The sequence below is a fragment of the Primulina eburnea genome, chromosome 10 (genome assembly GCF_022965805.1).
Source record: "Primulina eburnea isolate SZY01 chromosome 10, ASM2296580v1, whole genome shotgun sequence".
NCBI classification, from domain to species: domain Eukaryota; kingdom Viridiplantae; phylum Streptophyta; class Magnoliopsida; order Lamiales; family Gesneriaceae; genus Primulina; species Primulina eburnea.
Genome location: NC_133110.1, coordinates 28,270,728 through 28,297,340, shown reverse-complemented (window position 1 = coordinate 28,297,340; position 26,613 = coordinate 28,270,728). Strand labels below are relative to the sequence as shown.

The 26,613-nt window shown below is 36.2% G+C and overlaps 1 pseudogene; it reads left to right on the top strand.

Annotated features, from left to right (window-relative positions):
- Positions 1-13,697: 13,697 nt before the first annotated feature.
- Positions 13,698-18,457, top strand: LOC140802836 (uncharacterized; annotated as a pseudogene).
- Positions 18,458-26,613: the final 8,156 nt, after the last annotated feature.

Sequence of the window (26,613 nt, the reverse complement as noted above, 5' to 3'; positions counted from 1 at the left end):
TGCTTGATTTAGCACTGGATGGCAAGATTCTTTGCTTCTTTGTGAGTTTTCATACAACAACAGCTATCAGACGAGTATTGAGATGGTACCGTTTGAAGCGTTGTACGGCAAGAAATGCAGATCCCCTCTATATTGGGATGATATCTCTGAGGTTCCTCAGATTGGACCTGATATGATTAGAGATATGACTGAAAAAGTGAAGCTGATTCAGAAGAGAATGAAGGCAGCTCAAGAAAGACAGGCCAATTATGCCAATGTTCGACATAGACCGTTGGTATTTGAGGCAGGAGACAGAGTATTCTTAAAGATTTCAACTTTCACAGGCGTTGTCAGATTCGGCAAGATATGAAAGTTGTCTCCACGTTATATTGGGCCGTATGAGATTCTTGAAAAGATAGGAGATCGCGCCTATCGACTCGCATTACCGCCTTCATTATCTAGGATACATGATTTCTTTCATGTATCATTATTGCGGAAATATCTTTCCGATGCTTCACATGTCATTCAGCCAGACGAGGCCGAACATGATGAGACACTGAGTTACTTCGAGAAGACGATCCAGATTCTCGATCGTAAAGAAAAGCAACTCAGAACGAAGACTATTCCACTTGTGAAGATTCAGTGGAGTCTTCATGGCATTGAAGAAGTTACCTGGGAGATTGAGTCAGACATGAAACAGAGATTCCCAGAACTATTTCATTGATGTGAGTATTCTTATTTAGCTTCTATTCTCCATTCTTTATTGTACCTGATTGATATCTGATTGGATTGCCTTTGATTTTGGGGATGAAATCGGATCTTGAGGGGAGAAATGTAATGCCCGAGAATTTTGTTATTATAATTTTAAATGGAGAGGATCGGACTGAGAAAGACGAGGAAAGACGTGAATTATGTGCGAGGACAGTACCCCTCGTGCATATGTGCGACCAGGAGGCGTACATATGCGTGAGTTGGGCAGAGAACCTCGCGCATATGCACGAGCGCATATGCGAGAAGGAGGTGCGTGCATATGCGCGAGCATGTGCATTTGACAATGTCAAGTCTAGATAACCTCGCCCATATGCGCCGGAGGATGACACGCATATGCGCGAGATGCCGAGAGGAAAATTGCTGAGACCAGTAGGTCTCGCGCATATGCGCCGGTTGAGGTCGCGCATATACGCGAGACGTGCAAGTGAAAGAGATGAGCCACATGGCTAAAGCATGCAATTTATGTAAATTGATTGATTTCCATATATTTATGTATATATATATATATATATATATATATATATATATATATATATATATATATATATATATTTATGTAAAGACATGGCTGAAGCATGCAATTTATATATATATATATATATTTATTTAAATTGATTGATTTCCTTCATTCAGACATTCCGAGCAAGGAAACCGAGAGCTTCAAGGAAATTGAGTTTTTGATATTAAAGTTGATTTTGAAGAATCCAACCGTCTGATTTTCAATCCGAACTCAATACCGTATTCCTCTCGACACAGGCTATAACTGGACGTAAGTTTTCTTATGTTTTGATATGAACTGAAATTATGATATTGAAGAAATCGGATAAGATTCTTATATGATGTTCTTGACATGTTAGACCTCGTATAATCGAAATCGGATTGAAGAACGGATACCGTTTGAAATTGTTATGAATTTCAGAATGGATTTGACTGAGATTTGATATCACATTGTATTGTTATCGATTATGAGATGTTGGGATTGATATCTGATTGATATTGTATTGCTGGATATATTGAGATTGTGCAGTTATGCCGCTGAAACAGAATTTGATTTAGCTCTGATTATATCCAATATTGATTTGAGCGGTGTATGGATATTATACTCTACGATATTGTCATTGTCAGATTGAGTATTGACAGCCTTTGAATCTGAGACTTCGACAGAGTCAGATTTACAGAAAGAAAGGTATAAATCATGTTGATTTGTGATTGCACAATTCGAGTTGGATTTGACTTGAGTTTCCCTAAATCACATACCTTATTTTATTGCATTGATATTTGCTATTTATGAGATTGATATGCTTGGTCTATTGATTTATATGCAAATTATGTATTGAGTCATGGGATGATGTACATAGTCTTTGGCTGATGTGCCAAGTCTTTGGCTGAGTCGCCAAGACACTGGATGTGTGAATTATATCTATGTCTCTTAGGAGTTGATTCATTCCTATCGGTGAGATTCGATATATGTGCCAATATCCAGGAACTGGGATCCCTAGATTAGATATGAGTCGAGTCTGAGATGACGAGTCACTAGTTAGGTTACAGTTTTATATCGATTCATGTTTTCATATTTGATACATGTTATTGATGAATGTTTATACTTTTATATATGTTTTATATGATTGCATTTATTCATTGTTTATACTGGGATTATATTCTCACCAGATTTATCCGGCTGTTGTTGTGTTTGTATGTGTGCATAACAACAGGTGGGATAGGATCAGGGTCACGAAGAGGATGAGAGATAAAAGATTAGCGTGGAGATACGGACTTAGAAGTAGATTTGATTTTCAGCACTTGATGTAGTTGTTGAACACTAGATAAGATGAATGTATTTGTACAAGACTTGTACTTTACTTTTGATTTTTATATAAGATTGATTATTTTATGTTGCGCACGCATGTATAAAAAAGAAAATTTAGACCGAGATTAATTAATTGATCCTAATGATGATTAAGAAGACGAATTAGGTTCGTATCCCCACACCTACTATCTCAAATATATGTATTTCACTAAAAGACTTTGATACATTACAACATACTGTAATATTCCATTTCAGCTGGACTTATACAATGCCAAACTGAAACTCTTAGTTTTTCAAATTTTTTACAACAGAAAAATGATTTGCACATGATAAATAACCATAATGCTATGAATTAATACAATGAAATTAATAGCGTAAGTGTGTGATTTGTATATTAAAAAAAAGCTTGAGGAGAGTATCGCAACTGATCGATGATCGTCAATAATGTGTTCAGTATGTTCACCAACCTTCTTCAACTGAATTGATAAGCTATATATAGTCTTCGATTCCAACGGTCGTATTGAATGCATTTAATGACAAATATACTTTGAATAGTCGTTTAGTTCAGGCTCTTTGACTTTATCTGACAATGATACGAAGAATCAGAATTTTCTGCTCTGTTACATCTGTTATGTTTTTATACGAACTGTTAGTCTGTCGACTGATACTTTAACTGATGTCGTGGCAACTAACTAGGAGTTAACTTATCAGCGGATAATTTCAGCTTGACATTTTCAGTTCAACCTGATGTTCTTTCAGTTTGAGATACTTCAGTGGATGAAGATTCTTTCAGTTCAGTTAACCGATTTCTTTAGTTTTAAATATCGATTGTTTACTGAACTTTATGTTATCAGTTTAAAATTTTCTTTCAGATACGATTTGTCCGATCATTTTGGCTCTTCAGTTCTCTTGCGAATAATTGTAAAACTCTGAAAATTAAAATATTCTAGTCATTTATCCATTTTCGTTGTTTGACAAAACTTAAAAATATTGAATCGATGAACTGATTAATCTGGTAATAGATAAAATAATGTACAGATTTGTACATAATCATAAAAGACTTTTTCATTGAGTTTGAAAGATGTAAGTATAGATTCGTACAAATATTTCAAAATGAAAAAATAATAATAAAGATGTCTAGAAGACTAGCAACTAACTTAGGACACTTGTATCATTTCTTAGACTTCTTGTAACGTCCAAAAGTCAACCCACGTAAGGCACATGCATGAAAATGATTTAAATTGCTTAATTGTTTCATTTAAAAGATTTTAAATGCTTAAATGATATATAGTATATGATGGAAGGTCTAATTGCATGATTTCATAAAATAGAGGATTTTATCCTAATATTCGATAATCGGTTGAGGAAAGGAGATTGGGAACAATCAAGATAAAATATTTTCAATCAATATTTTCAAGGCTTATTAATATGATTAAATTTTTCTAAAAATAGTAGAGTCCAAATTCTTTTACGAGAAGAGCACGATTTTATTCGGGAAGCGGAGTTTGGGAAAATGAGGGACCTTTAAAGGACCAAAAGTATTATTTTTGAAAAATAATTTTTTATAAACTTTTATTTTTCAATTAAATAGGTGTTATTGAGCCTAATTACCTAAGATTAGTAGGCTCAATTGCTTCTAAATTCAAAGGCCTCTATAAAATAGAAACCTAGGGTCTTCCTAAGCCTCAAATCAGCCAAAAATTAACACACAACACACACCATATTTTTGAGATTTTGAAGAGGAAAAAAACAAGGAGTCTTCATCTCCCGTTCGTCCTTCTTCATACCCCATGACAACGATCGTATATTCGAGTGTTCTAAAACGCAATGGCACACTTCTTTAACCCACCATTCAAATCATATTATGTTTGTTTTTAATTATTTTTGCATGAAAAATATTGAAGCATGAACCGTTTAACGATAGAACAAAATTTTCAAATTTTGATGATTTTATTCTTGTTTGAAAAACGTTATGATTTCTAAGGACACGCTGGCAATAGGAGGTGTTTAAGGGACGGGAAAATAGTCGTTAAGGGACAACACGAGGGCTGGAGTCGAGTTGGCTAGGAAGAAACGAGCCTAGGGTTTTCTATGGGGGGGGCCATGCAATCATGGGCACGGCTTGGTGAATGGCGGCATGCGTCTTGGTCAGAGCTCAGGTAGGGGCCTATTCTGGATGTGGTTCAGGGTTAGGAAGAGTCCTAGCAAGGCTAGAATTCATGGATAGCAGCTAGGGAAGAGTCCACGAAGGGTAGGACTCTTCCCACGCACGCTGATGGAAGACTGCGGATAGGGTGGCTCGTGGCTAGGTTGGGGCTGGCTAGGCTAGTTCAGCAAGATTTAAGGAAGATGGCTAGGGATCGTAGTAGGGCCTGGTGCAGCCGTGGTTCGTGGTGGCTTGAGGGGATGAAGGCCACGACTTGAAGAGGGGAATAGGGTTGCGCGGGCTTTGACATGGGCATGGACTAGTTTGTCCTTGTCTAGGATAGGTCGTTTAGGGTCCAGGAGGGTCTGTGAATGGTCTGGTTCATGATAGCTCGGTGGTGGCTCGAGGGATTTGAGCCGTGGCTCAATATGGATAGGCTAGGGTTCGAATTTGACTTTGTGAAGGGAAGGGCTTGAACCATGGTCCACGTGGTTGATTCATGGTTCATGAGAGTAGTTTAGGTATGAAAAGTTTATGTTTAAAGGTTGAAAAGAAAATATTAGGTTTTGAGTTAATTCGGGATTTAAATGCTTCACAGTTTATTAATTAAGGAATTAAGTTAAAAACCCAATTTTATGTTAAATAAGAATATTAGAAGTCAAATTTAAGCTTAAATAATTGCTTGGGATAATCTCGTGTCAATAAAAGTGAGAAAAAGTCAAAATCTAGAAATTTTGGGTCTAGGGACAAAACGGTTATTTTACGCATGGATAGTACAAAAAGGCTTGGCAGTGTCCCGAAAAATCATAACACATGCTAAATGATATTTTAAAATGTGTACGATGAAAATATGGGATTTTATGATTTATGATAAAGCTGTGCAATTTTTACTGTTAAAATGCTATTTTTCGAATATGGAAAAGACACGATATTTTATGATTAAAAAAACAAGAATAATATTTTGAAGGATGAGAATTGATTGTGACAAAATGATATAATATAAGATTTTTTGGAATATCGTGAGGGAGAAGGCCCTAGAGGGAGCTCGTTTAAGGAATAAGGTCATAGAGGGAGCTCAACGATCGTATTTATATTTTACACCGGTGCCTAGTGCCCATCCCATGTGCAATGGTGAGATAAGATTGATCGGTCAACCAGAGGATACTATAACGGCCCGAAAATTCGTGTTTGAAAATTTGAGGAAAAATTTAAAATTTTTCTTTGTAAAGTAAGAAAAATGCCTCATTTAATGAAATAGACCGTTAACTAAAGTTTAAATGATTAAAAATAGCAGCGGAAGAAATTATTTGTTTGCAAAAGAACAGTATAAGAATAATCCAACAACGGATAACTGCTTGAGCATAAAGAAATAGTAAGTGCTAAAATGAGGTCCTCGGGTTCCACTACTGCCGACCCAAGCTAGCTCATTGGTCCCCGCCCTCGGCCCCGGCATCATCAGTACCTGCAACAATCAAGTCTAGTGAGTCTAAAGACTCAACATGCATATACCGTAAATAACGAGTAAATAATATAGTAAAATTTCATGCAAGTGAAAATATCATGTCATGAGGTATATCGTAAAAATGCCATGGCACAATTAATTATAATACGTGCATAGCTGAACTGAAAATCATAATGAAAATGTTTGCTCCTTGGAGCCCTGTAATAAAATAACCTGTAATAATTTTACTGGTGAGATTATGGTCTACGCAAGTGGCCCCTGCACTGAAACTGACCGGTAACTGGCGACCGGATAATAAAATGCTCCCATGACCGGTAACTGGCGACCGAGTAAAATAATAAACGTCTGATCAGACTATTCCTCAGTATACTGGGTGGTACAAACTGAACTGACTGGTAACTGGCGACCGGGCCGGTAACTGGCGACCGGATTTAGCAATAATCCCATGATAGTGAAATGGCCACAAGCAATATCGCATAATCTCAAAAATGAACATTTTAGCACGTAATATAATTAATTCCCGCAATTAAGTATCCTGTAACAATTTTATTGAGTGGATTGGATCTCTCACACGCTCGCTGCAACCTAAATATGTCATGAAAATATGCAATTGATTTATGGGACCAAACTATGCAATAACATAAAAAAAAATGAGACAATTACACCGAACAACTTCGTATTTAATCATGACTCCGAACCAACCCGAGCCAACACTGAAACGTCATATAGTCATGATTAAAATACGCTTAAAATGATGAATTAATGCTCTTAAAATAGTTAGGGCCGAAATCTAGGTGGATGGAGGCCAAAATATGAAACGCTCTTTCGAGAGTCAATTTGGCACATCGCACCGTAAATTCTCGTACGACTTCAAAAATGATCCGAATGATGAACGGCCAAAAACATGACCTTCCTAACTCGATAAGGCACTGTCCAGTCCAAGGCCATGGGCTAAAAGACAAACGAGAACTCGAACGATCCCCTGAACCATCACAGCCAGTTGCTGTCCAAAAATACAGCAACTGTGCTTTGGTTTCCTTGCGTCGTTTGCGAGGTTAATGGCCATTGGGGCTTGAACCACCAACCAGAAACTCTTACCAACATCCTAAGGAATGATTTGAACCATGTCTAAGGGCCCTAGGCCAGACACAATTCGCATCACACCATAACTCAACCGAACGTCACACCCGGGAGCACCCTTGCATGCGTGTGGTGTCTTGCTTCGTCTGATATCACGTGTCGTTCCAGTGGCCATTTGATTGATCATGACACGATCTAGACATCAAGGAGCATGGTATGAACCGTGGCTAAGGGCCATAGGCCAACCAAGATTAACACCAAGCCACCAAAACCGAACCATACATGCTGTACAATGAGAGGGGCGAAGGTGGGGAGGGGCTGTTCTTGTTGTTTAATTTAAAAACCGATTCACCACGGACCAAGCCACCAAAAGGGCGACTTAGTCACGTCTTAGACATGCTAGGGAAGTGATCTAACCATGGCTATAGGCCCTTAGGGCAGCCAAGATCAGATCTTTTCCCCTTGACAGCAAAACCAAATTTTTGAAGCACAAAATGGCACCGATGGAAAGCTGCTGTCATTTTCGGATTTCATCATGGATGGGGATTGTTTGAATGGAACAACATGGTCCTAATTCCTCCTAATACATGTCTATATGTCGCCTTGGGAGCCTGGAGTCGAGCCAACCACCTGGATATACAAAAACAAGCAAAACCATGAAGGCACAAGAGGGACCGAAAATTCTGCACTATATTTTCGAAAATGATTGACATATATTTCGGTTTTTGCTTATCAAAACTTGATCATGTAATGAAAATAAAAGATATTAGGACTTTATTGAAGAGTCAAGGAAGAATATATGCATGCCTGGTTTCGTTTGAAAGAAAAACGAAAAGAAGAGACGATCCGGCGCGGAGGAGGTGGAGCGCTTTCTATTCTACCTTGCTAGCTCGATTTTTCTCTCCTCTTTCTAGCTATGAGGGTCACGATTTCTACTCTGAAATTACTCTGAATTTTCGAGATTAGGGAGATGGGGAAATGGTTAGGGGAGTGAGGGTGATGGGTGCAAAATATAAGGGACAAATCAAGACCAAGTCTCCCTCATTTTGAAATTTGAATTGTTGTTGCTATCAAATAATTTGTTGGTGCTTGTAGGGGGTGAGGTGGCCGATTGTTCCTTGCTAATCTAGACTAATATAATGCTCATTAAATAAATTAAGTAGGATGAAAATATAATCATGCTAAGGAGTGACAAAGAATGGGTCAAAAGAGTGAGTTGGCAAGGAAATGCTTAATCTACTAAGGGGCCGAAAATTTACTTCTTAAAGAAGGGAATTTATTTTCTAACTAGTAAATTTATAACCCTTAAAAGCCTCACTAATCCTTTAATTAATTTAGTGAATTAATCCTTTAATTAAGGAACTTAAATTATTTCCTATTCACCTCAAGTAATTAAATTAAATCCTCACACCTCCCTTTTAACTTAAATGAACTTACTTGCTAGCTAAAATAAATTCTGGAAATATTTCTTGAATCTTAAATTTTATCTCTAAACTCCAACTCCAGTCCGGCCTCACTGAATTCACTGAAATGATAAAAAAATTAAACCACTGCATAAAATAATTAAATTTAAATACTCATGCAATAAAAATCATTTTTATTTAAAATACTAGAATTATGCATGGCTTATACGTAGCCTAAGTTACCGGTTCTATAATCCTTCCCCCCTTAAAAGAAATTTCGTCCTCGAAATTAAAACTCACCGAATAACTCGGGGTATCGACTCCTCATCTCCGACTCAGACTCCCACGTAGCTTCCTCCTCTAAATGGTTGAGCCATTTGACTTTGACTCGCTTAACCAGCTTGTTCCGAAGCTTCTTCTCCTGCCTGTCTAGGATTTGCACTGTCCTCTCCTCATAAGATAGGTTCGGAGTAAGCTGCAACGGCTCAAAGTTCGAGACATGCGAAGGATTCGCCATATATTTGCTCAGCATAGAGACGTGAAAGACATTGTGTACTCCGGCCAGATTCGGCGGAAGAGCCACACGATAAGCTAGCGTCCCAACTTTGTCGAGGATCTCAAATGGTCCAATGAATCTCGGACTGAGCTTCCCTTTCTTCCAAAATCGCATGACACCCTTCATAGGTGTCACCTTCACAAAGACATGATCGCCCACTGCAAACTCAAAATCTCTCCTTCGCTGATCGGCATAACTCTTCGGTCGACTCTGAGCAGTCCTCATCCTATCACGGATCTTGACTACTACATCTGCAGCCTGCTGAATAATCTCTGGACCCAACTCTGCTCTCTCTCCTACTTCATCCCAATGAACAGGAGATCTGCACTTGCGACCATACAGTGCTTCATACGGAGCCATACCAATAGAAGACTAGAAGCTGTTGTTATAGGTGAACTCAACCAATGGTAAGTTCGACTCCCAACTCCCAGAGAAATCAATGACGCAAGCACGTAGAAGATCCTCAAAAATCTGAATGACTCGCTCTGACCTCCCATCTGTCTGTGGATGGAAAGCTGTACTAAACAGCAACTTCGTACCCATAGTCGAATGCAAACTCTTCCAAAATGAGGAAGTGAATCTGGGATGTGAGACACGATAGAAACTGGAATGCCATGGAGTAGGACTATTATTCGGATATACAACTCTGCGTACTGATTCTGGTGAAAGGCGTCTTAACAGGCAAGAAATGCGCTGACTTGGTAAGACGATCAACAATCACCCAGATGGCATTCGATCCTCTGGGTGACCTCGGCAATCCGGTCACAAAGTCCATGGTAACATTCTCCCACTTCCACTCGGGAATAGGGAGAGGCTTGAGCAAACCTGCTGGTCTCTGATGCTCGGCCTTCACTAACTGGCAAGTCAGACACTCGGATACAAATCGTCTGATGTCTTTCTTCATCCCTGGCCACTAATACAATGAGTGCAGATCTCGGTACATCTTCGTACTCCCTGGATGAATAGAGTACGGGGACATGTGGGCTTCTGATAGAATATCTACTCGGATAGAATCACTGCTAGGAACCCATATCCTGTCTCGGTACCTCACAATACCATCACTGACTGAATACAAGACACTGCCCTTGGCCTCATCTCTCTGCTTCCACTTGACCAACTGCTCATCTACTGACTGACCACTGCGAATACGGTCCAAAAGGGAAGACTGAATGATCAAGGTAGATAGACGGGGAACTCTACATTGAGGATAAGTCTCAAGATCAAACATCTGCATCTCAATCTGAAGAGGTCTCGAAACTGTCAAATGAGCCATCACTGCAACTTTTCTGCTCAATGCATCCGCAACTACATTAGCTTTACCCGGGTGGTAGCTAATGTCACAGTCATAATCCTTCACAAGTTCCAACCAACGCCTCTGACGCATATTCAGCTCCTTCTGCGTAAAGAAATACTTGAGGCTCTTGTGGTCGGTAAAGATCTGACACTTCTCCCCATATAGATAGTGCCTCCAAATCTTCAGTGCAAAAACTACGGCAGCCAAATCTAGATCATGGGTAGGGTAGTTCTTCTCATGAGTCTTTGATAAACATAAAAATTGTACATTAATTAAATGTTTTATAATATAAATATATAGTTTTTGTTTTATTAAATGTTTAAATATTATATGTTTTATAATAAATTGTATAAAATATAAGTTGTTGTGTAATTACAAGTTTTTACTATTTTTTACAGGTTCGATAAAACAAGAATAAACTTGGAGTTTCAAATGGGATTAAGATGATTCTTGGACCTGTAGAAAGTTGATGTTAATATCTACAATATTGATGGCAAGCATGAGATAAAAATCTTCTCACAAGTGGGATGAAATTAAGCAACAAATAAAGTTACCAAAGGAGTGGCAGTTTTACCATGCTCTAGTATTTTGACCATATCTCTCAAATTACTTGTTCAAATGGTTTGAAAAAAATACCACAACTAGACAACTCAATTATCCACATGTTTCTTTTTATGTGAAGAAGCAAATTCGGAGAAGAAGATTTTTAAAAGTGATGTGTAATATAATATAATATCTTGGAACACCAATGAAGACTTTTGTGTAAAAAAATAATATTTTATTTGTGGTTGTCTCCCCAAATTTGGCTATAAATAGATGTGCATTGTAATGTATTGAGATATCCCTCATTCTATGAACAAATCTTTGAGTTCATAATATCTCTCTATATTTTTCCTTTATTTCTTCATTTAAATATAATTAGCATGATAATTTCATATTCAAAGTTTTACACTTTGAATAATGAATAGCTAACTTCCTAAAGTTGATATGGAAAGGTGAAACTCTTGGCATGATAATAAGGTTACTAAAAGGTAAGAATCTATGTTTTATATTAATTAATCATTATTTATTGTTTATGTTATATTTATTTCTTTAAGTATTTTTATACCCTACTTATAAGTGGAGTTTTGATTTATTGTTGCTATATGTTACACTAAATTCTTGGAGCCATTTAAATGTTAGTTTGGTATTACCAACCATTTAAAGTGGATGTCTTGATTTATTATATATGAATATATTATAATATTAATTTCTTGGTACCATTTAAATGTTAGTTTGGTATTACCAACCATTTAAAGTGGGAACCTTGATTTACTAAATATAAATATATCATATTATTAATTTCTTGGTACCATTTAAATGTTAGTTTGGTTTTACCAACCATTTAAAGTGGGAACCTTGATTTAGTGTTTACAAATATATATAGCACAATAAATACTTGACCACATTTATAAATTTTTGGTATATATTATATACTTATAAGATAATAATATATAACATAATATAAATATGATTATTTAATATATTGGAACCATTTTATTAAGTGGATTTCAATATTGTTCGTTAATGTTAACTTTATTAAAATACCAAGAGTGGATTCTTTAATCTCAACTACTTAAATTAAAATTTGAACAATTAAAATTTACCCATTAAAGATTCAAACAATTAAAATTAAAAAGAAAAAAAACAAAACAAAACAAAAAGACATTGTAGTGAACTTGTAATTACCTTAGCTTCCCTGTTGATACGACATCGGACTCACCGAATTATATTACTTGTGGACAACCTGCTCTTGGGAATACAGCAATCAGAGTCGCAACAAGTTTTTGGCGCCGTTGCCGGGGAAGTATAATTTAATTTCAAGTCTATTTAATTTCCTTTATAGTTTATTTTTCTTTATTTGAATTTTTATTGCTTTTGTGTGTTTTTATTCTTTTGCATGAGCATTTGGTCACGTACACTTAGTGGTCGACTCATTCGAAATAACCCTTTATTTTTACAAAACATGGCGGAAGAACCCATCCAAGAAAATGAAGATGAAATTCAATCTCAACATGATCATGATAGACGAAGAACACTTAGAGATCAAATGAATCCTACACGTACTAGTGCACCTTCATGTCTAGTTTTTCCCCCTGATGCATCTCATTTCAATTTTAAGCCTGGTATTATCCAACTTTTACCCAACTTTCATGGCTTAGATTCTGAAAATCCATACATGCATTTACGAGAGTTTGAAGAAGTGTGCAACACATATAATGATCTAAATTGTAGCATGAACACCATTCGACTTAAGCTTTTTCCTTTTTCTTTAAAAGATAAAGCTAAAACTTGGCTACAAAATCTTAGATCGGGATCCATTCGAACTTGGGATGAATTGCAACAACAATTTTTGAAAAAGTTTTTTCCATCGCATAGAACAAATTCTTTCAAAAGGCAAATCATCACTTTCACTCAAAAACAAGGAGAAACTTTTTATCAGTGTTGGGATAGATACAAAGAATTGCTTAATCTTTTTCCACATCATGGTTTTGAAATTTGGAGGGTTGTTTCTCAATTTTATGAAGGCTTAACACCTAAAGATAGGCAAATGGTTGAATTTATGTGTAATGGAACATTTGAAGATGAAGATCTTAACGAGTCAATTGAGTATCTCGATTCATTAGCTGAAAATACTCAAAATTGGGACACTATAGGTACAATCGAACCATCAAACAAGATTCAATCTCCTACATCTGGTGGAGGTGTGTACACTCTCAAAGATGAACATGATCTTCAAGCTAGATTTACCTCTTTGGCAAGAAAAGTTGAGGCACTTGAATTGAAAAAGAATGGTCAATTAAAATATGTTAAAGAAATTGTGTGTCACATCTTTGATACAAGTGATCATTTTACAAAAGATTGTCCCACTTTGCCCTCTTTTAAAGAATGTCTCCATGAACAAGCCAATGTTTTGAACAATTTCAAAAGGCCAAATTTTGAACCATTTTCTCAAAATTACAATCCAGGTTGGCGAAATCATCCAAATTTTAGTTGGATGAATGATAATGATGCACAATTTCCGCAACCACATTTTCAAAATCAACAAAAATTTCAAAATTATGCACCTTATGTTCCTCCACCTAAAAGGAATTTGGAAGATTTATTGAATTCTTTCATTGCAAAGCAAGAGTCTATCAATACTCAAACTGCTCAAACCATGACATATTTGAAAGATACTCTTGCTAAATTTGCATCTGCACTTAATGTTCATGAAAAAGGCAAATTTCCTTCACAATCTTTGCCTAATCCCAAGGATCATCATTCACAAACTGGAACTTCTGGAACTCAATCGATGGATCAAGTAAAATCTGTTATTACCCTTCGAAGTGGTAAGGTTGTGGAAAAATCCATTCTTGAACCTTGTGAAGATGATGATAAATCAACTTCAAAGGGTAAGGAAGTGGAACCCATAACTTGCGAAGAGGAGGTTCAACAGACAGTGTCACCACCATTCTCTCATGCATTGAAAAATACAAAAAAATCAAATTTGAATTCTGATATATATGATATTTTTAAACAAGTAAAAGTTAATATTCCTTTATTAGATGCAATAAAACAAGTACCATCATATGCCAAATTTTTGAAAGACTTGTGCACTGTGAAAAGAAAATTGAATGTGAAAAAGAAAGCATTTTTAGCCGAACAAGTAAGTGCAATCATTCAAAATAATAATACTTTGAAATACAAAGACCCAGGTTGTCCTACTATTTCTTGTATTATTGGAGAACGAAAAATTAAAAAAGCATTGCTTGACCTTGGAGCTAGTGTGAATTTACTTCCATATTCAGTTTATCAAGAACTCAATCTAGGCGAGTTAAAACCTACTTCGGTAACACTTTTACTTGCTGATAGATCTGTTAAAGTGCCAAGAGGTATGGTAGAAGACGTGTTGGTCCAAGTTGATAACTTTGTATATCCTGTCGATTTCATAGTTTTAGATACACAACCTATTGAAGCTTGTAATGCAATTCCTGTAATTTTAGGTCGTCCATTTTTAGCAACTTCTAATGCTCTTATAAATTGCAGGAATGGAATAATGAAGTTGTCATTTGGTAACATGACCTTGGAGCTTAATGTGTTTAATCTTTGTAAGCAACCACATGACAAAGGAGATGAAAGTGAAGATGAAAATCTTATTGAAACTCTTGTGGAAGAAAACATTCAGAAAGGGAGTACTCGTGACCAATTAGATATTTGTTCAATCGATACTGTTAAAGAAAATATTGAAATTGATCTTGATGATTATCACCCGTTACCAGGATCAGAAAAAGAATTTGAGGCAAAATATGATAACAAAGACGAACCACCCATATTGGAGTTAAAACTCTTGCCAGAAGAATTGAAGTATGCATTTCTTGGAGAAGATGAAACATATCCGGTGGTAATTTCTTCCAAACTATCAAGTAATCAAGAAGGTAAATTAGTTGATATGCTTAAAAGACATAAAAATGCAATTGGTTGGACACTAAAAGATCTTAAGGGTATTAACCCACTAATTTGCACTCACAAAATTCACTTAGAAGAAAATGCTAAAACATCTCAACAACCACAAAGGAGATTAAATCCACACATGAAAGATGTTGTGAAAACTGAAGTTCTCAAACTACTCGATGTTGGGATTATCTACCCTATTTCTGATAGTAAGTGGGTAAGCCCAACACAAGTAGTTCCAAAAAAATCTGGCATCACAGTGATAAAAAATGAAAAGGGTGAATTATTAACAAGTCGAGTCCCATCTAGTTGGCGGATGTGCATTGATTATAGAAAATTAAATGACGCCACTAGAAAAGATCATTTTCCATTACCATTTTTGGATCAAATTTTAGAAAGAATAGCAGGTCATCCATACTATTGTTTTCTTGATAGATATTCAGGTTATTATCAAATTCCCATTGCACTCGAAGATCAAGATAAAACTACATTCGCATGTCCTTTTGGAACATTTGCATTTAGAAGGATGCCATTTGGATTATGCAATGCCCCAGCAACATTTCAAAGATGTATGCTAAGCATTTTTTGCGACATAGTTGAAAATTGTTTGGAAATATTCATGGATGATTTAACTGTCTTTGGGAATACATTTGATAATTGTCTTGAAAATTTGGAAAAAGTTTTAAAAAGATGCGAGGAAAAAGTCTTATTTTAAATTGGGAAAAATGTCATTACATGATTACTTCTGGAATTGTTTTGGGACATGTCGTCTCATCTCATGGAATTGAAGTTGATAAAGCAAAAGTTGATGTCATTGCCAATTTACCCCCTCCAAAAACCATTAAAGAAATTCGCTCATTTTTGGGACATGCTGGATTTTATAGGAGGTTTATAAAGCACTTTAGTTTAATCTCTAAACTCATTTGTAAACTCTTAACAAAAGACACTGCATTTGAGTGGACTCAAGAATGTCAAAATGCTTTTGATAAAATTATTCGACATTTAACATCAGCTCCTATCATGCAACCTCCTGATTGGTCTTTACCATTTGAAATCATGTGCGATGCGAGTGATTATGCAGTCGGTGCAGTATTGGGTCAAAGAAGAAACGGTAAGCCTTATGTGATATATTATGCAAGTAGAACTTTAAACAATGCTCAAATGAATTACTCCACAACTGAAAAAGAACTACTTGCTGTAATATTTGCATTAGATAAATTTCGTTCTTATTTGATTGGATCAACGACTATTGTGTTTACTGATCATTCTGCTATTAGATATTTGTTGACCAAACATGATGCAAAGCCACGACTGATACGATGGATTTTGTTGCTCCAAGAATTTGACATTGTGATCAAAGATAAAAAAAGAACCGAGAATGTCGTAGCCGATCATTTATCGAGACTAGTAACAGGATCATCTTGTGAAATGACACCAATTAACGATAATTTTCCTGATGAACATCTATTTTCAGTTACTACTACACCTTGGTTTGCTAACATAGTAAATTTTCTTGTGACAGGAAAAATGCCACCGCAATGGAGTTCCCAAGATAAAAGAAAATTTTTGAATGAGGTAAAAAACTTTTATTGGGATGATCCGTATCTGTTCAAGTATTGTCCAGATCAAATTTTTCGACGTTGCATACCCGAAAATGAGGTAAGTAGTGTCATTAAATTTTGTCATTCAGAAGCATGCGGAGGACATTTTTCTTCAAAGAAAACGGCTGCAAAAATCTTGCAGTGTGGATTTTATTGGCCCACTTTGTTTAAAGACACCCACGAAATCTGCAAGATCTGTGAAAATTGTCAAAAATTGGGTGTGATTTCAAAAAGAAACATGATGCCTTTGAATCCTATCGTTGAAATTGAAATCTTTGACTGTTGGGGAATTGATTTTATAGGACCTTTTCCACCGTCGTTTGGATACTTGTATATTTTAGTTGCAGTTGATTATGTTTCCAAATGGATAGAGGCAATTCCATGTCGAACAAATGATCATAAAATCGTCATCAAATTTTTAAAAGAAAATATTTTTAGTAGATTTGGAATTACTCGAGCCATGATAAGTGATGGGGGAACTCACTTTGTTAATAAACCATTTGCTTCATTAATGAAAAAATATGGTATTACTCATAAAATAACTACTCCTTATCATCCTCAAACAAATGGACAAGTTGAATTAGCTAATAGGGAGATAAAGCAAATTTTGGAAAAAAACTGTTAACTCAAATAGAAAAGATTGGTCTCTGCAACTTAGTGATGCACTTTGGGCATATCGAACAGCTTTTAAAACATCATTGAATATGTCTCCCTATAGATTGGTTTATGGAAAACATTGTCATTTGCCTGTGGAATTGGAACATAAAGCTTATTGGGCGATCAAAACTTTAAATTCAAGCATGGATGATGCCAACAAATTGCGTAAATTGCAACTTAATGAAATGATGAACTCAGAAATGACGTGTATGAGAATTCAAGGATTTATAAAGCAAAAATCAAGTCATTTCATGATAAAACAATTCTTAGAAAATCTTTTGAGATTGGTAAAAAAGTTTTGCTTCATAATTCTCGACTTCACATATTCCCAGGAAAATTACAATCAAGATGGACAGGCCCATATGTTGTAAAGCATGTATATCCTTATGGAGCTGTGGATATTGAAAATCCTAAAATGGTGATGTTTTTAAAGTGAATGGACAGAGGCTTAAACCATTTTTGGAAAATGAAATCTTTCAAGAAGAGTTTATTTCCCTTTCTGATCCTTAAATTTTTATGTTGCATTTAATTTTGTTTGTTTTTATTTCATTTTTCTTTATCTTTTTATTTCCCAGTTAAATGGCGGATAACGGTACTCCGTGACTCTCATAGTCGGTTAAATCAGTTTCCCACAATTGCTGAGACAAAAATTAAAAAAAAAACATTTCTTTTCTTTTCAAAATGGATGAAATTCTCTCAAAAATTTGTAAATATTTTCCCTCTGTTTCTGAAAATGTTCTAAGAAAAATTTATGCAGGTAGGTGTGAAAGATTGAGATTGTTAATGCAAAAAGGAATTCCAGAAGATATTCGTCTTGTAATAGAAGCTAAGGTCCGATTAGGATGAGAAGTTCCACAATTCATTGCTCATTCGGTATTTGCCTGGATTAGGAAAAAGCACTTAAGCGAAAAAACGAAGGGCCAAAAGGTTAGGGGTTTGTCATAAGTGTGCAAGATGGACTTGTGACAAACGATGCAGATCTTTGGGATGTGTTTCCGATAACAGAGAAGATAAAATTGGTTTCATTAAGAATGGGCTGAGTAAGGAGTCTTTAGATAACATCTTATTGACTCTTGAGACGCATTCTAGTGGACATGTGCATATTGAACTTCTCAATTTATGGAAACAATTCCAAAATGAGCGTCATAGTCTTGGGAATCCGACTAAAAAAGACCCTGTTTGCCAATTTATAAGAAAATTGGATGAGAAGCATATCCTTGACTCATAGAAGGCGTTGAAGCCGTTTTTGGACGTAAAACCAGAGGAAAATTGTGAGCCACAATCACACTACTGTTTATATGCATGTGTGTCATTACTGTTTTTACTATTTATTCTGTTTACAGCTGTGACACATAGTTTTGTTATGATAACATATTACCCCTATAAAATCTCTCATATTTCTCTCTATTTTCGCAGACCAAAAAAGAAAGTAAAAACATGGCTGGATCCTCTACACAAACATTGAAAAATATTTGTGTATTTTGTGGGTCGAGTCCTGGAAAAAATGAAGTGTTTGTAGAAGCAGCGAATAATCTTGGAAAGATATTGGCTGAGAGAAAAATTCACTTGGTATATGGGGGAGGTAATATTGGGTTAATGTGATTTGTTTCAACATCTGCTCATCTTGGAGGTAGATAGGTTTTGGGTATTATTCCTACAGCTTTAGCTTAAGGAAATATTACAGGTGTTACGATTGGAGAGGAATTAAAAGTTTCTTCTATGTATGAAAGAATCACTCAAATGATTGAAAATTCTGATGCTTTTATCGCACTACCAGGTGGTTTTGGTACATTAGAAGAAATTTTTCACACTGTTTCTTGGGCACAACTTAATATCCATAATAAACCTGTGGGCTTGTTGAATATCAATAATTATTATGACAGTTTGTTGACATTTCTTGATAAAGCTGTGGAACAAAATTTCATTTCAGAAAATTCACGACGGATGCTCATCTGTGCTTCGACTGCCGACCAATTAATTGATAATTTGGAAGCTTTTGTTCATAAGAATGATCCGATGATAACAAAGATCAATTGGTCGCAATCAAGCAGTAAGAAAAGAAAGTTGGATCATTGATTCAAAAGTCGTGGATTGGTTTGCGTTTGTTTCAGTTTGTTATCTTCAATAAAATTCCAGGTGATATCTTTTTAATTATGTACTCTTTATTAATAGTTATTTTGACATTAGGGACAATGTCATATTCTGATTGGGGGGAGAACAAACTTATAAAAAAAAATTTTAAAAAAAATTAAAATAAATTATAAAAATATATATATTATTTTATAATAAAATCATGTTTATTGCTTGTATCTTTGTAATTTTTGGAAAAATATCATACATTACATATTTGAAAGGTTTAAATTAGAAAATGTATTAATCTATCTAAGGATGTTTAATTTTTATTTAAAAAAAAAGTCAATTTTAATATTCTAATCAATATAAAAATATGATTTATGAAATCTTTTTGAGTGATTAACCATTGTGATAAAATCGGGTATTAAAGTATATGGCCCAAGGTATACCTTATAAGAGTGCCTAAAATTTTAAACTCACACATATTTTGTGAGTGAGTGGAGAGGACTGAGAAAACAGCTTTCGAGCCTTTATTGATCATGAGAGAGACTATCGATTGTTTAGATCTCGAGTTCTTATTTTGAAAAAAAAAAGTGATATTTCCTGAAAAAAAAAGAGGAGAAAAATACAAAAAGAAAGATATTGAAGATCTATGTAATTTTTAAGTTATATGCTACGACCCATATATCTCTCATAAAAAAAATAAAAAAAAAAAGAAAGAGAGAAATTTATTGTACAAATTAAATAAATATGTGGTCAAGAAGCATAAACTTAGTCTGATTCCATGATGTTATGAAAAAAAGAAAAAAATATATCAGGAAAAAAATATATAATAAGAACAACTAGATTTTGAATCAATGGATTTTCTATCTTTTGATTAGTTTGGCTCGTCTGCCTGTCTGTCTGCATTCTGTAAACCATTTTTCTGAGCATTTATCTGTATTCCAACTCCATGAGAGAAATCGTTGCCATAAATTGAAACATTTATTAACCTCTGAGGATATGGAGTTGAGACTCTTACTAGGAATTTCTGAAGGCCGTGTACATTTAACTACCTCAAATAAGATTTGAATTGATCATCTCAAATTATTTCATAAATTATAATTATGATGATCTTGATATAACTTTGGCAGTTTTCAAATTTAATTTAAACACTTAGATAGTTTTGTTTGATTTTATATTTAAATTAATCAATATGTTTTGTATTGCTATTAACGCTTAAATTGCTAGGGACTAGCAATAAGCTGGTTGGAAGATGTGATAAACATAAAAATTGTACATTAATTAAATGTTTTATAATATAAATATATAGTTTTTGTTTTATTAAATGTTTAAATATTATATGTTTTATAATAAATTGTATAAAATATAAGTTGTTGTGTAATTACAAGTTTTTACTATTTTTTACAGGTTCGATAAAACAAGAATAAACTTATAGTTTCAAATGGGATTAAGATGATTCTTGGACCTGTAGAAAGTTGATGTTAATATCTACAATATTGATGGCAAGCATGAGATAAAAATCTTCTCACAAGTGGGATCAAATTAAGCAACAAATAAAGTTACCAAAGTAGTGGCAGTTTTACCATGCTCTAGTATTTTGACCATATCTCTCAAATTACTTGGTCAAATGATTTGAAAAAAATACCACAACTAGACAACTCAATTATCCACATGTTTCTTTTTATGTGAAGAAGCAAATTCGGAGAAGAAGATTTTCAAAAGTGATGTGTAATATAATATAATATCTTGGAACACCAATGAAGACTTTTGTGTAAAAAATAATATTTTATTTGTGGTTGTCTCCCCAAATTTGGATATAAATAGGGGTGCATTGTAATGTATTGAGATATCCCTCATTCTATGAACAAACCTTTGAGTTCATAATATTTCTCTCTATATTTTTCCTTTATTTCTTCATTTAAATATAATTAGCATGATAATTTCATATTCAAAGTTTTATAGTTTGAATAATGAATAGCTAACTTCCTAAAGTTGAGATGAAAAGGTGAAACTCTTGGCATGATAATAATGTTACTAAAAGGTAAGAATCTATGTTTTATATTATTTAATCATTATTTATTGTTTATGTTATATTTATTTCTTTAAGTATTTTTATACCCTACTTATAAGTGGGAGTTTTGATTTATTGTTGCAATATGTTACACTAAATTCTTGGAACCATTTAAATGTTAGTTTGGTATTACCAACCATTTAAAGTGGGAACCTTGATTTACTATATATAAATATATCATAATATTAATTTCTTGGTACCATTTAAATGTTAGTTTGGTTTTACCAATCATTTAAAGTGAGAACCTTGATTTAGTGTTTACAAATATATATAGCACAATAAATACTTGACCACATTTATAAGTTTTGGTATATATTATATACTTATAAGATAATAATATATAACATAATATAAATATGATTATTTAATATATTGGAACCATTTTATTAAGTGGATTTCAATATTGTTCGTTAATGTTAACTTTATTAAAATACCAAGATTGTATCCTTTAATCTCAACTACTTAAATTAAAATTTGAACAATTAAAATTTACACATTAAAGATTCAAACAATTAAAATTAAAAAGAAACAAAAACAAAACAAAACAAAAAGACATTGTAGTGGACTTGTAATTACCTTAGCTTCCCTGTGGATACGATATCGGACTCACCGAATTATACTACTTGTGGACAACCTGCTCTTGGGAGTGCAGCAATCAGAGTCGCAACAGTCTCAGCTGTCTAGAAGCATATGCTCTCACCATCCCATGCTGCATCAATACTGCGCCAAGACCGAGCTTCGAAGGATCGGTATACAGAACAAACTCACCGGACCCTGATGGCACGTCCAAAACTTGTGCTGAGATAAGAGCTTGCTTCAAAGTATCGAAGCTCTTCTGACACTCCTCGCTCCAAAAAAATTTCACATTCTTCTTTGTCAGTGCTGTGAGTGGAACTGCAATCGAAGAGAATCCCTTAATGAACTTCCGATAATATCCTGCTAAGCCAAGAAAACTGCGGATCACTGATGCATTCTGCGGCACCACCCAATCTCTGACTGCTGCAACTTTCGCAGGGTCTACCTCAATGCCACTGCTGCAAACAATGTGGCCTAAGAACGCCACCTTCTCTAACCAGAATTCGCATTTACTGAACTTTGCGAATAATTTGTGCTTCTGCAATGTCTGCAACACTGTGGTCAGATGCCTGCTGTGATCCTCCCGACTCTTGGAGTAGACGAGAATGTCATCTATGAACACTATCACAAACTGGTCGAGGTACGGCTGAAACACGCGATTCATGAGATCCATGAAGATCGCTGGCGCATTTGTCAAACCGAACGGCATCACAAGGAACTCGTAGTTGCCATAACGAGTCCTGAAAGCTGTCTTCGAAACATCAGTATCTCTCACCCTCAACTGGTGATAACCGGAACGCAGATCTATCTTGGAGAAAATCGAAGCTCCCTGCAATTGGTCAAACAGATCCTCAATCCTCGGAAGTGGGTATTTATTCTTCACTGTAACCCTGTTCAACTCCCGATAGTCAATACAAAGCCTCATCGTGCCATCTTTCTTCTTAACAAACAAGACTGGCGCGCCCCAAGGTGAGAAACTGGGGCGAATGAACTTCTGTTCAAGAAGTTCCTGAATCTGCTTCTTAAGCTCTGCCATCTCTGTCGGTGCAAGTAGGTACGGTGCTTTAAAGATCGGAGCCGTATTTGGAATAAGCTCAATGGAAAACTCCAACTCTCTCTCAGGTGGCATACCAGAGACGTCCTCAGGAAAAACTTCTCAGAAGTCTCTAACGATCGGAACATCTGAGGTTGACTGACTGGGCGCCTCTGGGACATATACAAAGGTTGCTAGAAACGCCCGACACCCTATATGCATGAGCTTCCTAGCCTGGACATAAGGAATAATACGTGGTAGAGGAAAGTACCTGTCTGGCTCGAATAAAAACTGAGTCATTCCTGGCGGTCGGACTAGAACTGATCTCCGCTGGAAGTCAATCAAAACACTGTTCCGCAATAGCCAATCCGTCCCTAGAATGATGTCAAACTCTGGCATCGGCAACACTATAAGATCCGCATAGACAAGATTGCCATGGAGCTCCAGATCTATGTCTCGTATCACATTGGTGGCTGCCATCTCCTTGCCAGACGACAGTACTACGGAATAGGCTATATCTAGCCCAATGGTCTTAACTTTGAGGAAATTAGCAAAGACCTCTGAAATGAATGAGTGAGTGGCCCCTGAATCTATCAAGGCCTTCGTAGCGGAACCGGATATAAAAATTCTCCCTGAAAGATCGGAACTCTAAGTTGAACCCAATTTTTACAAAGACTAAACTTATAGACATGCAAAGGTTGAAGTTCTTCTAACTAAAGTTCCCAAGTAATACTAAGTAGAGCATGCAATTCTATCGCAATTCTATATTCAAAATATTAACCCAAAACATTAAGTTCCAAATGCAGACTCAAAGCTTAAGCTACCTGTCATCAGCATAGCATCGGGGTTCGTCTCCGTCGCATGGATAGCAAACACTCTGCCCTGGGTAGGCAGGTTCCTCTGAGGGCACTGCAGAAATAAGTGGTCTGGACTACCACACCTATAACACTTTCCTGAGGCGTACATACATGCTCCAGGATGGCGACGTGAGCACTAAGGACAGACTGGGCGCTCAAGAGCCCTCGGGGCTGGGCGTCCCCGCTGCTGATGCTGGCCTCTGTTTCTAGGCGGCCCGTGAAAAGGCCTCTTGTTCTGCTGCTGATATTGCTGAGGAGGAGGGCGGTGCGGTACCTGGACTGGTCGCTTTCCCAAGCGATCTCTCTCGATATCTCGTTGATCCTGCTCTGCGGCTAGAGCTTTGGAGACAGCGACCTCATAAGAAATAGGGTCAGACACCCTAACATCACGGCGCAAGATCGGCCGTAGACCCACCAGAAAATGCATCATCTTGGCTCTAGCGTCGTTTGCGATCAGGGGTACAAAGTGACAACCCCTCTCGAACTTACGGATGAACTCCGTAACAGTCATATCTCCTTGCCTCAAGCTCATAAACTCAATGGTCAACCTGGTGCGCACTTCCCCAGCAAAGTATTTGGAGTAGAACACCTCCGTGAAGCGCACCCAACTCAGCGTAGCCACGTTCAGGGCTACCGATGCTCCTTCCCACCATAAGCGGGCATCTCCTCCGAATAAGTAGGTGGCACATCGGACTCTGTCTGCATCTCCAAGCTCCATGAACTCGAAGATAACCTCGAGGGACTTGATCCATCCCTCAGCAATCATGGGGTCAGATGTGGGGACCCGGGCTCTAATTCTTTTTCTTGGAATTAAATGGATCGTTAACATAAAACGTGGGTCAAATTTTCGCTTTTTAACATTCAATCAAATGTTACTAACTAGGCATAAAACATGTCTCTATTTTATTACATCAGCATAATATACAACCATAGGATACAACATTTCTTGTTTTAATCCATCCTCTATAAACTAGTAGTGAAATACAATACAAGATAAAAGTAATTCTACTAGTCCATCTGCTAGGCCCGTGATCACCACGCTATGTCCATCGCTCATCTCTGTCGTGACCCAGATCCTGCCCCACCTGTTGTTATGCACACATACAGACATAACAACAGCCGGAAAACCGGTGAGAACAAATCCCAGTATAAACATGTAACATGCATATAAACAATCTAAACATGAAACATGCTGATATGAATGTCATTCATATAAAATCATGCAATGTGAATCTAATCGTGTCTAGACTCGACTCGACTAGAACTCTAGGGATCCCGTTGTGAATAAGACGTCACTGGCTGTCACCTACCCTACCAATCGAGGTGCTGTACATCTTATTCCTAGACTTCGGCCTGATCTGTATCCACGTCTACAAAGGGGCGGTGATCTTCCCCTAAGCTGAGATATCGCCGAACATCTAGTAGTCTGCCTGATCTCCAGACTGCCCTATCTTAATGCATGAATACAAAATCTGCAAACCAGCATAATGCAATGCTACACGATCTGTAAACAAAGCATAGCAAGATCTGCATACAAGTTCTATAAACCAATCTATAACAATCATAATCATATCAAGGTATGAACAATAAAACAAGTATGTGATTTTGGTTGGGAAACTCAAATGTGATCTCATTTGAGTTGTGATTCCCCAAACAAAACATGTACTATACCTTTCGTCGTAGAATCGCTGTCACGGTCGCCAAACTGAATCTGAAATGGAAATGTTGATATACAATCTATCAATCTCTAATCTAAATCAACACATAACCAAGTCACTACGTGATCTCGATACAATTTGACGGCATAACGACGCAATTCTCGATACCGGTCAATCCAATTCTTAACAGATATCAACACTATCTTATTCTCAATCATAATCCAATACAATATTCATCCAAAACACAATAATTCTATCCCAACAATTCATAAACCATACTGAAATTCATAGGAAATGCATATGATATCATTTCTTTGATCCGTTTACAATTATATCATGCTCAATATGTCAAGAACTCAATATAACTATCATATTCTCATTTCCCAAACATCTGAATTTCGAAACTTGTTGAAATTACATAAAACTTACATCACTTTGTAGCCAATAACGAGAGGATCTCAAAACCGCAGTCGGATTTAAATTTGGATGGCTCAATCTTCTAAAATCACAATTACAAGTGAAAGGAAACTTGAAAGCCTTTCTTCCTCAGAAATCCTCGGTTTCTTGCTACTGAAATGAGAAGAAATCGAGGCAAATCTGTATATATACCTTGCATGTTTTCGTACACATGGCAATCCATTTGGACTACACGTCTCGCGCATATGCGCGGACACTATTCGCGCATGTGCGCGAGACCTACTGTCTCGGCAGATTTAACACTCGCGCATATGCGCCACTAAACTCGTGCATATGCGCCAATGTTTCTGGACGCTCCGCGCATATGCGCCACTACTCTTGCGCATATGCGCCAATGCTACTGGCCTGCTCGCGCATGTGCGCGCCTTTCTTCGCGCATGTGCGCCGAGGCTACTGGAATTTCCATGCATATGCGCGCATTTCTTCGCGCATGTGCGCCATAGCTTCGACCTTACTTATTCTTTTGACTATCTTTCACATCTTTATTGTACATTTTCCTTTCTTTTCTAGTCCAATAAAATACATCTAAAAATCATCTTAATTATCAACAAATCCATCTGATTATGATAACTAATTCTTCGAGCCTTACATCAGACGTCCCAGAAAACTCCTTCGGACGCATCTTCATGAATCTTT